This window comes from Clinocottus analis, unplaced genomic scaffold, assembly GCF_023055335.1.
Source record: "Clinocottus analis isolate CAN_PGR_092001 unplaced genomic scaffold, fCliAna1.0.p SCAF_2, whole genome shotgun sequence".
NCBI lineage: Eukaryota > Metazoa > Chordata > Actinopteri > Perciformes > Cottidae > Clinocottus > Clinocottus analis.
The window spans coordinates 11,232,205-11,246,903 of record NW_027175931.1 but is presented as its reverse complement, the minus strand read 5'-3'; the positions used below and the strand labels follow the sequence as shown (position 1 = coordinate 11,246,903).

Here is a 14,699-nt window from a genome sequence, read left to right as displayed (position 1 = left end):
TTGAAAATACACTTATTTTAGTAATTGCGTTGCATCATGATACACAAAAAGTAGTGATCTCATAATACTATCCACTTGCTGAACCCTGCAGTATGTAGCCATTATCGTGAAGATATCCCTTTTATTTTTTTATTTTTTAGACTTTTCCCGATGTTGGCTGCTTTCACGTGTTGAGGGAACGCAGATCTGACAACCTCCGGGGTGTTTGACGCACCTTTAAATGCACCACGAGTCCGGAGCGTCTCCCTTTTCACGTCTGGTCAGCCTCGTTGTGAGGGAGGCACTAACACACGCACACACACACACGCGCGCGCACACACACACACACACACACACACACACACACACACACACACACACACACACGCACACAAAAATCCCTCCCGACTGTGTGAGTGCGCGCAAAAAAAGAGGGACGAGACTTCGCCTGCACCTCACTCACTCTGCTCTGCATCTCCACCCGGACCGCAGTGGATACAGCCGCTTGTGCAGGACTACACCTCCAACAGTACGATGTAAAATATTTTTTTCTCCTTCTTTTTGGGGGGCACAGAGCGCGTTTCACACGTCGGGTTGTTTCGTAGGAGCACGCACGGCATTACGCGAAATCACTGCCTGGCTTTTTTCTTTGCGCTCTTCTCTTCTTCTGGTTAGTGGGATGCAGGATACGCAGCATCACCCTTAAAATAAGCCGAACACTACATATAGACCTCCCAGTTCAACGATTTTTAGGCAAGACTAAGAAGGAAACATTCAAACTAGTCGCCGGTGTGACAAGGACCGTTTTTCTTCGTTGGGGTAAAGTGTCCATTTTCCAAATGTTTGGGATGTGGGTGCTTGTTTTATACACCGGGCGCTCCATCGCCACATAAAACAGGACATGATTTGATCATCTAAAGATCAAATTGAAGTGGACTGCTGCTGATGTTACCGGCAACGCGCTTTTTCTGCCCAATAAGTCTCGGTGTGTGGAGGGAGGCGCGGAGCAACATCCAGAGAACTATACAGGGGGGGGCATTGAGTTACATCGCAATAACGCGTTTCTGGCAAAGCGACGTGCTTCTGCGGACACTCGCAACAAAACCAGAGCCGAGCGGATAATTTTTATTCAAGAACTGGACACGATTGGCCGACCAGGTAAGACAAGTTTTTGAAGTCAAAACACGCAGTACATTCAGGAGCCTATTGGATGCTTTAGGGATGTAATATGTTGATACAGAGAGGCATCGCTGCTTCAATGACTGCCTACACCTCTGTGTTTGGCCAATGCTTCACTGTGCAGCAGAAGTTGAGACCCAGGTGATAAAATCGCTCATGAAAGAGCTTTACTGTCTGTCTCGGACTGCAAACACTCGCTCAGACGGATGGGGCTGTGCCAGTTGCGTTGGCAAACTCTGGCTGCAGCCTAATTGTTGCATGTTGGGCTGAACGGAAGAGACTGGAAACCAGTGGCTGGGATAGCAGCTCCCAGTGAGGGCTTTCACATTGTTAATTGGTAGGAGGCAAAGGCCGAGGACGTTTCAGTCATGACGGATGATGGAACTACTTACAGGGATAAGCGGTTCAATTTAAGTGAGTAAAATAAAGTGTGAATTCATTAAGGGAAGTATTGATTGCCAGTGTGGCTACGTGTTGATTTAACACCGTACAGACCTTCAGTTTGGACTTTTACTAATTGTTGCTATTTATTTATTAGGCTGTCATTAAAAGGAAACAAGGACGGGACAAACGTGCTGAACGTGCTGTTTGGTAATGACATTTGTGAGAGGATGGTTAAGGGAACATATGAGCACATTTTTCGCACCACCTTGTGGCTCAGTTAAGTGTCTGTTTTTGGCTCCACTCGGAGCATCCACAGGTTTTTGCTGTGGATGCCAACCCAAACAAAACCTCTTTTTGTTAATCGTGTTCACACATAAATGTTATATGAGGTGTAGTGGTGAATCAGCTTTTGACCGACAGGCAGTAAATGATCACAGCCACAAAGAAACGGCAGACGTGGACTATTTTCAGCAGATGCTCATGTCTATTAAAGACTGCAGCTGCAGACGTAACTGTGTAATACTCCTTGTTCAAATTGCATACACAAACACCAAATAAGACTTTATGTTTTTTATTTACAAATATAAATGTGATATTGTTATGTGGGTTTGGCTTCCTCTACATGACTGGACTAGTTAAAGATTGTTTCTTGTGAAACATTTTTAAATTGTACTTTGCTTATTCTCTATTTTTCAGCAAAATAGTTGCAGTGAACTTTATTGGCAGCTGCATAGTAACCACCTGTTAGTGCGCCATTGGTGCCAGCTGAAGCATTTTCGCAAGCTCAAGTACTTTGTGTTGGTCCCAAAATGAATAAATGCAGAATCCATAAACACAAACTGCTTTGCTGGCTGTCTTGTTATAAGTCTGATATTTGCTCTACAGAATCAATTTCATGTTCATTAGTTTATCTGCAGCGTGGCAATTCATGCAATGTTTGATGCAAAATGATACATGCGATACCCCATAGGAACACTTACAATCTTAGATGGTCTATATGCAATTATTGATTGGGTACATATTCAAAGATATATTGTCCTGCAAATGTAGTTCTGGAGTTTTTCTTTCAAAACAGAGTTGTAAAAGCCAGCATGTGGGGAATCGTCATTAGAATGACCAAATTAAGAATAATGTGGGTGTTACTAATCAATCATTTACACAAATTACTGATGCTGCCAGATGGTTCAATGAAAAAAGAGCTATAAAACTACTTTTGTGAAATGACAACTAAAAGTGCAACCAGACAAACGGCCAAACTCATTCCACAGCAGGTAAAAAACAAAGTGAATACATTGACCTTCAGTTAAGATCATTTTATCAAGCTGCTGTTTCCTATATGAACTTGTGCACTCTACGTGTGGAAATCAATTTGATCTATTCATGTAAGGTATGGCTATTAGCGAATATGGAGCACATTAAATCTTTAACCATTCTGAAATGAACCAAGATCACTTCAGTCATCCTATTATTGAATTACTCCTGATGATTAATATAATATGAACAATCGCTGAGGCTTGTGATCTAGGTTGATAAGATGCACATCAGGTTCATAATTAAGACATGATTAGCATCCTGACAGGAGGGATAGTGTTTTTTCCAGCCCCTTATTTCTGTTTTATTCAAGTTTGTCTGAACTCACCATGAAAGTGTGTTTTCACTGATGCAAGTAAAGAAAATGCATATGAAGGCATGTGAGCTAATTAAGTTTCCTGCTTGTTGAAGAATAATCTATCGCATACCTACTTTCTTCTTAATTTTAAGACATTTATACATTAATGTATACGTTAAATGTAAGGCTTACTGCCCATGTTATGTCCAAGCCTGTTCCATATTGGTATTTATTTCACTGCATCACCTGCAGGATAAAGTTCCTCAGCCACGTATTGTAACTCCAGAGTCCATAAGTATAAGCGCAGCCAAGAGCTGTTGCTTTTGGGTTTATCTCTGCGCGCATGTGCAGACGTAAAGACTTTCTTTGCGCCCTCGCCGGGCTATCTTACATTCACACTTGAGACATATAAAAGCTGTGCAACCACACTTCTCCTTTTTATTTAGTCCAGCATCTTCAGCCTGAGGGCTGTTGGGTTGGGCTGCATTTAAAAATTATGAAAGTTCAAGCTCGAAAAATGTATTATTCATCAGCATTAACTGTGAAACATAAAAGTGTTATAAGCAATGTATAATGTTATAAGTGTCATAATCCACTAACTACATGCAATAATATTATTATTAATCAGGGTATACATGCAGTATTATTACTCAGCGTTAGTCTTTTCTGAAGTAGGAGGGAGAGAGACTAACTGTTCTGAATTATATTAAATGTATTCATTAATAAACTTATTTGATCGCAATGAACTGTTTTGTGCATACTTCAATCGCATATTTTACTACAAATGCTTGTAATTATTCATTTGAACAACACATTTATACCTTTTTTACATTATTAAATTGTACTATTATGATCAAATGAATGCAAAAGGGAAATGCACATGTTGAGTTATTGCCCAGCCGTATTCAGACAAAACTACACAAAGTATTCTTATTGCTTTCTATTGAGAGCTCTTTGAGGTGAGTTGAATGCATTTAATGGACTTGCTGTAGTAGTGCCTCCAATTATCTTTCAATGCATTCTTTTAACAAACCATCCACTCAGAAGATTTGAGAAAAAGTTTAATTTGCTTTTAATAGACTACTGTAGAAGAGTGTGTGGAGCAGCAGCAACTGGGCACAGCACAGACGAAGCGAGTCCAAGTCCCAGGCCAGACCTGTTCTAAAGCAAGGAAGGACTCGGTTAGTCTCAGCAAGCCTCTGTCACAGATGTTCAGGCTTCCCCTCTTGTGTATTTTCATATAATATGCCAGATTTCGATTTTTAGTGGCACAAGTCAGGCTTTACCGCTCAGTTTTTGTGCTGCAGGTGCAAATTTGGGGAGATTATAACCAATGCCATTTGGTGCAAATTTATTTTTTGTGTTCTCCTGTGCCTGTTTGTCTGTTTCATTGCTCCCTTTTTGAGGTGGGTGGAGTGGTGATGCTCACTCTACTCAGTGGCGCTGTTTATTTGCCTGTGCGCTCCAGAGTTCACTTGTTTGCCGTGAAAACGTTTCGGTTATGAAACGGTTAATAAAGCACAATGGGGCATTGTTGACTGCTGGCGTACCTGGAGCAGTCGCTGGCAAAAAGGTTTAACCAAGAGCCAGCATTTCAGTACATTTGGGGCCAATGATGGTTTATTGTTGCAGCAGAGACACAGCTCTTTATGATTTTCATTCTTTTGTTTAATGGATATTGGTTATTTTAATTCACTTGTAAATAGCCCGTACACTATCCTGCCTGGATGTCTAAATCTTGCTGTATACAAGATTTACAGATTGCTCAGTAGCCAGAATTGGCACATAGGCATCTGGACTACAATGGCATGCATGATGTGGATTATCCATATCTTGTGTAGTTATATATATATATATATATATATATATATATATATATATATATATATATATATATATATATATATATATATATATATATATATATATTTATATATATATACCAATCATTAATGAGATTCATTGACTAGTCCCATTTCTGATGTTGCAGGTTTGCTAGTACACACATTTTATAATTTTGAATATTTATGATTATGGACATTCAGTTGCCTTCTGATACTGTTTATTATCTAACATGATTGCCAGCAAGTGACACTCAGAAAGTAAGTGAACACCTCATTTTCAGAAACTGGAGCTTGATCCATCCAAATTTCTGAACCACAGTTATGTGAGAAACTGCTGTGATTGGATGGATGAAAGTCCAGACAGATGAGGCAATTAGGACAGCTGACAAGATGTTTGTAATTCTCATAAATAATTCATTTGCAGCATATGTTGACTCGTGGTATCTTCCGGCATCACACTCTGGTCTGGAAGTCAATATTAACGGTGTTTAAATCCGGCAGATTGCTGTCTTTATTTTGCATCTTAAATTGTCTGCTTTAGAAAGTAATGAAGACTGTTTTTTCCTTTCTTCAGAAAAACATCCATTAAATATATCTCAATGAATGGAATTTATGAATCGTGTGCACTGAAATAATGATGTCAGTTTTGAAAACTGAAACAAGTAGAAAACAGTGTTGCATGGTTTACTAATACTTGAAAAGGTATAGCAATACCCAATTGTTAAAATGTTCCAATAGTCCATTTTCTTAGTACTGTGTGTGTGTGTGTGAGTGTGAGCGTGAGTGTGCGTGTGTGCAGCAGGAGCAGCAGCAGCACTCTGCTTCTACTTTCTGCAAGCATAGTGGGCATGTACTGTATTTCTCTCATATGCACACTGCAAGTGCTCTTACCGACCTTTTACGGCTCGTCAACAAAGCAGACTCATGGAGCGAAGTGTGGCACTCAAGTACTGTAGCCAAGGGTTATGAGTTGCGCCTATAATTATGGCCAAGGGTAAACGACAATAGCACAGAAGCCCCGCCATCTTAACCAAGATGGAAAAGTCTTTTGATCAACGGCAGTGAGGGTGCATTACAGCTCCTCTTTATCTGTCCTTTCCTTTTGATAAGGGACATTTCCTGTCACCATGAGAGCAAAGCTGTCTCCAGCTGGGCTGGGTGCACTAAACTGTCTATGATATACATGTGATGCTCCCTTGGGGACTTCACGTGAAAGAAATCCAGAGGTGGTTTGTCGGCCTCCGCCTCGATCCTGTTCAACACAAAAGACAAATGCTGACCACCTGCAGTCAAACTCGGCATTCTGAAAAAACAACAACCCTGTGTTCTGTCATGGGGGATCCCCTCAGAAGAGTTACGTCACACACATATCAGTGTAACCAGACATGTCCTTCTCTGCAGAGGTTGGAAAGGGCCAATCAAAAGTAGTAGGTGGGAAATGGAAGAAATACCCATTACTCCACACACATTGCCTGGAGCTGTCTCCTGAAAGTGCTGAAACACTTTGCTTAAAAAACAGACATGTCATGGTGACAACAGACAACATGATGACGTCATCCTTGGCTCCTAGAAATAGACATGAGTCTTGTGGTGTGTTTCCAGAGGAACAAACGTTCCTGCTTTCCCCTTATTCCTCTCCCTGTAGCGAAAACTCGGGAAGAGATGATAATAGAAAATCAAAAAGCTAATTCTGGGGTCAAAAGAACAAATACGTCATGATTCCCGACCTTGGTGTGGTTGCAAAACTGTTGCAGCTCCCATGCTGGAGAGATGCTCTCTCGCAGCTGGACGGTGCGATCTGCAACCCAGCGGCTGTGGGCCGGCTGCTGAACAGAAGTCCTTGGAAAGGTTAGGGCTGCTTCCTACAGTGTGAACAATCTTATTATCACAAATTAGGGGGCTGCATTGTTTTAAACGGGGCACAGTCAGATCCTCTCTCTGATTATTAGTGTGAACCGATGTGTATACATGTTGTCTGCTTGTGGACCTTGGTGTCACAGCGGGGTATTGCCTACATCAGCCTCGCCCTTAACTGTTTAAATATATTGCCTCTACCACAACGGCATTAGATTAATTTGAGCGTTGTGCTTTTTGATTGGCATGACTAGCAGAGAAATGAAGGTGTCATATTTACATTTTACATGTGTGCTACATGAGTGAATATGCTGACAGACTGTCAGGGTTTGTTTGACATTGCTTTCCGAGATCATGGCTGATTGTGTAGAAGGTTAATTATCATGAGATGCTTTATTCTTCACGGTGAGGGACAGTGACAATCACTAGTCCTTTACAAAGTCTCTTGTCAGTCTCCTGTAAGGGGGAAGAAATGCTGTCAACCTCTGCATCCTTCCACTTTCATGTAGCCAGCTGCCAATGCAACATGCTGCACATTGTGTACATTCAATATGGCATGAGCATAATTAAATTGAAGCCATTTTCTTCCAGTATGCCGAGGAGGCTTCCTGTTTTTTTTACCTTGTCTCCATAGGTCATGTTTAACATATTCATCGTGCTAATATAGCTGGTGGAAGTGTTTGCTCAAGGTTACACTAAATATGTCCTTCACATGATGAATAGCATGCTAATATCATTCAGGTTTACATTGTCACCTTCATATTGTCCACTCACACTACACAGAAGGGCTGGATATCAATACTCAATCCCTTCATGCTATTGGCCGAAATAACCCATTGCCAAAAGTATTGAAACATCTCCAGTCAAACAATACCTTAAATTAACCCTTTTAGTGGCCAGAGGTGAAAAAATACTATGTGTATGGTTTTGCTTGCAGCCGATCATCGCAGGCATTTCTTGATTCAATGCAACATGTGATTGGCCCAGTAATGCAGCGGCTGCAACCCGTACAAACAACAATTGCCTGCCTTCACGTCACTCTGTACACGGAACTGTCTGACCCGGGAGCTAGCTGCTAACGATGTTAACAGCGTGAGCAGTGCTAACAACAGCAACAGTGCTGACGGAAGTAACCGTTAACTCTTGTAACTACAGGCAACAATGAAACACAGGAAATGAGTGAGACACCTGTGTTGACAAAATGTCAAACTTCGACCCATAATCTAGTATACTTTGATTTGTACGTGTTCATTTGAAGTCCATTTAGTGCACGTGCACGAATGCTTGTGTGTGTCTGACCTGCAGCCTTCTTACTAAGTTAAAAAAAAAAAGTCTGAGTATACAAGAAGATTATTGAAGAATATCTTAAGAATCAAGGCAGACCTTTTATTAATTAGAGAGTAATATAATACTAGATTGTTTTAAAAGCCCGGTTTTAAACGTACAGGTGTGGATGTAGCCTGAGTGCTGTGCAGAGAAGCAGCTAGCTACCAGGCCCACACCGCATCCTTTCACGTGATGGAATTATTGGATTTTCTTTGCCACAACGATGACATTGACATTGTTTCTGCACGAAGCTTTAAAAATATTTTACACTATTCAATATGAATCATATTGTTATTTTCGCCAGGTGTAAATCTTGGGGAGAGTGCGTGTGTGTGTATGCGCGTGCGTGCACACTGTATTGGAACCTCGTTTTTTGTCCAACGCTAATCTTGCATCAGCCCCTGCCCGTCGCTTTTATTGTTTATTTTTGGGGGGTTTAACTGAACTGCACACACTGCTCAACCTCACTGCCTGTCAGCTGCTGCTAAGTGGGCCGGCAGCTTAGTGAATATGCCGTCTGAGTTTTGGCACAATGGTATGACGTGTATTGCTTGTTTAATGATACATCGTCACTTGTTTTTGAGTTTAAATGAAATGTGACCTTTCTATTTGGAGATGTTATTTCTCACTATGTCTGGCATTTTGTGTGTACACTACAAACACACAAAACAATTTGACTGCAATAAATGAGGAGAAATTACTTTGTCTGTGTCAGCATTGATTTAGTTACAGGAAGACTAATCGGAGAAAGTACAAATTCACATTTAGTCAGATTCATGTTTTTATTCACATTTAGTCAGTTTATTGCAATAACAATGCTAAATGTGAATGGTAAAAATACAATTATTGCTGCCAAGACACTGCAGCAAAGCCCCGTTTATCTGTACCTTTTGAAGGGATCAAAGCCAGTTCACACTGTGTCATTCTGAAAGCACATACAGTAGTTTTCCTCTGTATTCTATGGACTTTCAAACAGAATAATGAATTATGTCTCAAAACATCCGGTGAACTTCTGTGAAGAAAAACGTTTTTTGGGGAAAAAAGTGATTTAAATTGATGACAACATAAAAAGGTAACAGTTTGAGTAAGCTTAGCTCCTGTTATATTCCATAATTTGAGATGTTATTATTAGATGTTATTCCTCATTGTTCAAATCAAAAGTAATCAGACATCTTTAAAAAAATGTTCAATATAAACTCAGTGACCACTTTATTAGGTACACCTGTGAAATGTCATGCAATCAAATACAACAGCTCAGTCCTACCTTTTTAAAGAAGATTAATACTGTTAAGTTTTGGTTTATAGTTTCAGAGAAGTAATATTTGAACTGTATGTTTATTATTTCGGCTGTACTTTGCGTTGTTGAACCGGACTGCACTTTGAGAAATGTTACTAATGTTTTGCCTCCCCTATTTAAAAACATGGTGGATAGAAATATTAGAAAGTTAATGTATCCCATAGAAGATCTGTTTAAGTAAAAAAAGACCATTAAATTGTAAAGTTGGAGTATGTGGCGGAGCTTTTGTATTGCATTGCATTGCATGAGGCGACTGTGGCTCAGTGTCAGAGCAGGATCGTCAATCAGAGGGTCAGCGGTTCGATCCCTGGCCCATGTTGATCTGTCCTTGGGCACTTAACTCCAAATTGCTCCCAGAGCTGTGCCAACAGTGTGTGAATGTTGCATGAATGTTAATTTAGTCCTAATGGCTAGAGGTGGCTCCTTGCATGGTAGCACAATGGGTGTGAATTATGTCAAGTAGTGTTAGAGTGCTTTGAGTGGTCGGAAGACTAGAAAAGAGCTGTAAAGTATAGTCCTTTTACAATTAGATTGGGCCTAATGAAGGTGTATTTCCTGAACTAAATCTTAAGCACACATTTTCTAGCAAATGTCATTGTTCATCCAACAGATTTGTTTTTAATAGGAGCGACAATATCTGGGTTTGACAAAAGGAGGTTAATAAAGCAGCAGACAAGGATGAGTTGCAGTCATTTAATAGTGAGATGCCACTCATGGGTCTGTTTCTCTGCATCCATTTAATGGAAAAAATGTACAACATCAGACCTAAAGAGTAAAATAACCCATTAAAGTCCACTCAAAGAGAATAAAAGTTATAGAAAGCCATGTACAGCAGTTGTCTGCCTCTATTTTGAATAAGTGCCCAGTCTGAGCAAACATGATATTACATCTGCGAGGACCATTTGCAATGTGCTGACAAGAAAAGTGAAGTAAGATTCATGGTCTCATTGCGTTCTTAATCAATTGATGGATAGGACATAGGAGCCCAACTCCCTAAAGTTTTGAAGGTTAACCAGCTACCGCACAGCCATCTTTTAGCCTTTGAAGCATGCAAACAATGACTAGTGAAAATGCTCGGTAATGACGTGTCATTTACCTGCCAAAAGACATTTAACAACCCACATACCAGACAAAATCTTTCAATAGAAGTTTTCACAATATAACAAAAAGAAAAAAACTTTCTAGCGAGACCTCGCTTACTAAAAACGAAAAACATGGATAATTGAGAGCTTAAGAGGCATGCACAGAAATGTTGCTTTTGCAGACGTTGTCAGCTTTTGTCTCATAACATCTTTGAGGCTAGTTGCAAGCACATCCCAAACCAGTACCAGGTCATGGCCTGGAACTGGAGAATCCCTGACCTGCATTATATATGCAATCCCTTATATGCATGTAGTTAATATGTCTGCGATGATCCATGTCCACTGCAGGACTTGTCAACTGTTTAGACAGTGATGAACGAGAGGCAGAATATGTGTACGGCGCGCTGTCGTAGATAAAGCACATGCAGGCATTCTGGCCTACATGCGGTCAAGAGAACCCATCGGACACACCATTGCTGTATGCGTTTCTTCTATACAAGCCCAGCAAAGTAGTGTCACAGTGTCTTGGTCTCCGATGGTATAAGGACACATTTCGGCACACAGCAAGCTAACACAAGGTTAGCAATTACATTCTTTACTTTTAATTAAAATGTAGATGTAAAAAAGGCAATCAAAGTGCAAGAGCCAAGATTTAATTAAGTTTCAAAATCTTAACGTCTTAACAAGTTAAATGAGGAAAACGAATACTCATATCATGAGCTATGTAAATATCAAATGATGACAAACACCACTCTGTCTAATTTCTTTTTTTTTAAGACAAGTATCTTCCTATCTTGTTAATTGCATCATATGATTTTCAGACAGTTAACTTACAGGTACTGAACTGCAATACTTTGATTACACCGCCAGAATTGGCTTTAAAACTATCGAGTATCGAACATGCCAAGTCATATCTATGGAGTAATCTCCTTTAAGAGTGCAGCATGCTTGTACCAATTTGTCATAATGCTGCCTAATGTTACACGTCATTGAGGCATGCAGGAAAAATACTTCGTTGCGCCAATATATTTTTGTATGTGTGTGTTAAATTTAGAGGCTTGACTTCAGTAAAGCGTAGGTGATCGTGTAAGGAGCACATATTAATATAAACTCACCACCAGATTTTCCCTCATCTGAGTTTTCTGAGCACAGCGCCCTGAAAACTGCTGAGTGAAGCCTCTGTAAGATGTAGAGATGAATGAGTACATCATTATCTGTGTCTGTTCAACCAGCTCAATTAACTTTATCTGTTTCCATTCTCGGGAGTGAGTGAGACTTAAACCGGAAGCTACAGAACAGACTCAGAATTGAACTTGAGATCGATGTTTTTAATCATAAGATTAGGTGAACTCGAGGCATAGTGTTGGAGTTAAAGTCGTAGGGGATGTAACAGTTTAATATATATGGAATGTGAGTTAAACATGTAGGTGATGTAACAGTTTTATATACATCTTAACATTCAAAGCCGATAAGCAAATGCTGTGTTTAAAGCCTTAATTTTCATATTATTATTTCATGAGCTGAGAGAAAAAAAGAGTCAGCATAGCCATATAAAAATATACGAGCGAGCCAAATCTGATAGAACAAAAGCGAACATGTGTAACCGCAGTGAGAGTTACAATCTGTTAATCCCTGTGGACAGAGTGGCTGCTTGTGACAACAGACATGAGCGTAGCAGTGAACTGTGCAGAGAAGGAGAGAGTAGAGATATTGACACATTTTAATCGTATGATAGTCAAGTGAATACAAAGTACATATACAAGTACGGGAGTATTCGGCTCAACCCTATTAAGATGTAAATGTTAAGTATGCGGCAGTAGTCTCACACTGACTTGCAACTGTCCGTTTTGCACTGAAAACTTTTTGCAATGATTAATTGTGTCTTTTACATTTAGTTATTTGTGTTGGAGCAACAGTGGGTCAGTGGGTAGAGCAGTCTGGTATCCGGGGGTTTCCAGTTTAATGCAGTCTTTTACACATTTTATTAATATTATTACATACGTTTTTTTTTGTTTTTTTTACTATTATTACTAACGTTTTGGTATATAGGTTTATTTTTTATGTTATAAAACAGCTTTGGCTGAAGAAATGCAAGGTGCTTAGACAGAAAACGGAAGAGTTGAAACAGAACCGCAAGGAACTGGTATCATAGTCAAAGTACAGTTATTCTCAGTCTCTTAGCCAACAGTAAATCTTTTTGTTTTTTAAGAAGATCGTGAAATTCAGGGGAAAGGAAAAGTTTGCTTTTCTGCACCCATAATCTCCTCCTCATGCACCACTTAATGGCATGCAATGTACAAATTACAGGCCTTATTGATTGTTTTCTTCGAAGGCACACTAAAGCTGGGGCCTTGAGTCGGGCAGTTGGCAGCCCTTCATTCATGCAGTCGCTCACAGCCCTTTAGGTTATTGTACATCAGGGTGGATTTCAAAGACCACTTGAGTAATGAACTTTGAAAATGACCCGAGTCTCCGGCTCAAACTGAGGGAAGGGAGAGATGTGTAATTTCTTTTGCACTGTGTTGACACAGATAAATGGTCTCCTTGTTGGAGCCTAGACTTCATTATTAAACTACGACGGATGTTATATTTTCACCGCTGCAAATCAATAGCGCATTCAAGTTGTGAACTAATAAAGGACTGCAAGTGAACTGGATAACTGTTGATCTTTTTTCATCACACTTTATGCCCAAAAGAAATACAATTTAGCTGCACAATACATGGGGCAATAGCAGCCACCCCAGCCACTTTGTGTAATTCTGGTTATGAGTACCAGTCCATCAATACAAGAAAATGGTCTAATCATGCCGTGTCATGTTGTCAGACTGTGGCTATTGTTTAGTTAGATAGAGGGAAGTGTGCAAAGGGATAGAAATATATTGTCATGATTTGTAAAAGACAAATTCCAACTACACAATTTATTTTTTGCCACTGGAAAAAAAAGTTATTTATTAAAATAAGAGGTCAGTCATTTGCAAAACATTGTCCTCCTTACAGCAACATTATGCCAGGGCAGGGTTTTCATGAACATGAATTTATTCTGTTGGAGATAGACAGCGACAGCAGAACTTTTTTTTATCATGAGACTCCACTGCTTTCAAGATAAGAAAAATGAGACAACAGCAATAGCAGTAGTACAGGTTGTGTATGGTCAAACACTGTGAAATCAGACATCTTTTTAAGAACCTGCAACAGCAAGTTCAGCATTCAGAGATGTCCATTCCTGATTAACCGCCACAAAGGACAAAGGAACATGTTTGGAACTAGACTGGATTATTGTGCACAAATTCATGATTTATATTAATGGAAAGGCAGTAAAGGAAGTGATTTAGGGAATGAGTGAGTAATTAGGAGATCAAGTTAATAAAGAGTACAGTTCACCGATCTTTCAGCTAAGGTAAAAGAAAAGTTTAACAAATCAAATGATGTGTGACAAGTTAAAGGCAAAACCTGAGTAAATTGGCCGATATGCAACAATGCAGACCTTTTCATATGGGGCCCGAGGGGTCACTGAGTAGTTTGATGCTGATAATGACGCATGACGTGACCCGCACAGTCACCAAATCTCATCTCAATTAATCATCTATGGAATATTTCAGACCAGTATGCAAGTACTATTACCATCATTAAAACATAAAATGAGGGAATCTCTTTTGGAGAAATGATGTACAGTAAATCCCTTCAGTCCCAGCATCTATGTCAAGGTGCATTGACTCTATTTAGGACAGTTTATGTTGTTTTTGCTGTGTATTTTTATACATTTATAACTAAGAAAATACATCACATTTTTATGCTTTGCAACTTTTCTTTTGAAATAAGTCAATGCAACAGAAACATGTGCAAATTTGCATTAGCTGCGACCATGTATGCGAATGCAGCCGCGTGTGCAGTCGTACCATGAGGCAGGAGAAGTAATAGGACTTTAATGGTGTGTAGACTGATACAAAAATAACCCCTTTTATCATCACTCCTGAAACACTGGAAGTGCATAGTGGTGTCTTTATCTACAGACTCTGCCCTCTGCCTGTAAGTTTACTTTCTTTTTATTTTGTGTTCGGGATGTTTCTGGGCATCGGTAAAGAGCCTTTGGACCTTTTGTGGGGGTGTAAACCTCAGCCAATAAGAAGGGTGTGCTGCCTGTTGAC

The 14,699-nt window shown here is 39.8% G+C and overlaps 1 protein-coding gene across 1 annotated transcript in view; it reads left to right on the top strand.

The window, feature by feature from the left end:
• The first annotated feature begins 369 nt into the window (after positions 1 to 369).
• grik4 (glutamate receptor, ionotropic, kainate 4) overlaps positions 370 to 14,699 on the top strand; it is a 266,801-nt gene continuing 252,471 nt past the window's right edge. The window contains exon 1 of the mRNA XM_068584583.1: positions 370 to 1,137. The gene's annotated coding sequence lies outside the window, so the exon portion shown is untranslated. The remainder of the gene's footprint in view (positions 1,138 to 14,699) is intronic.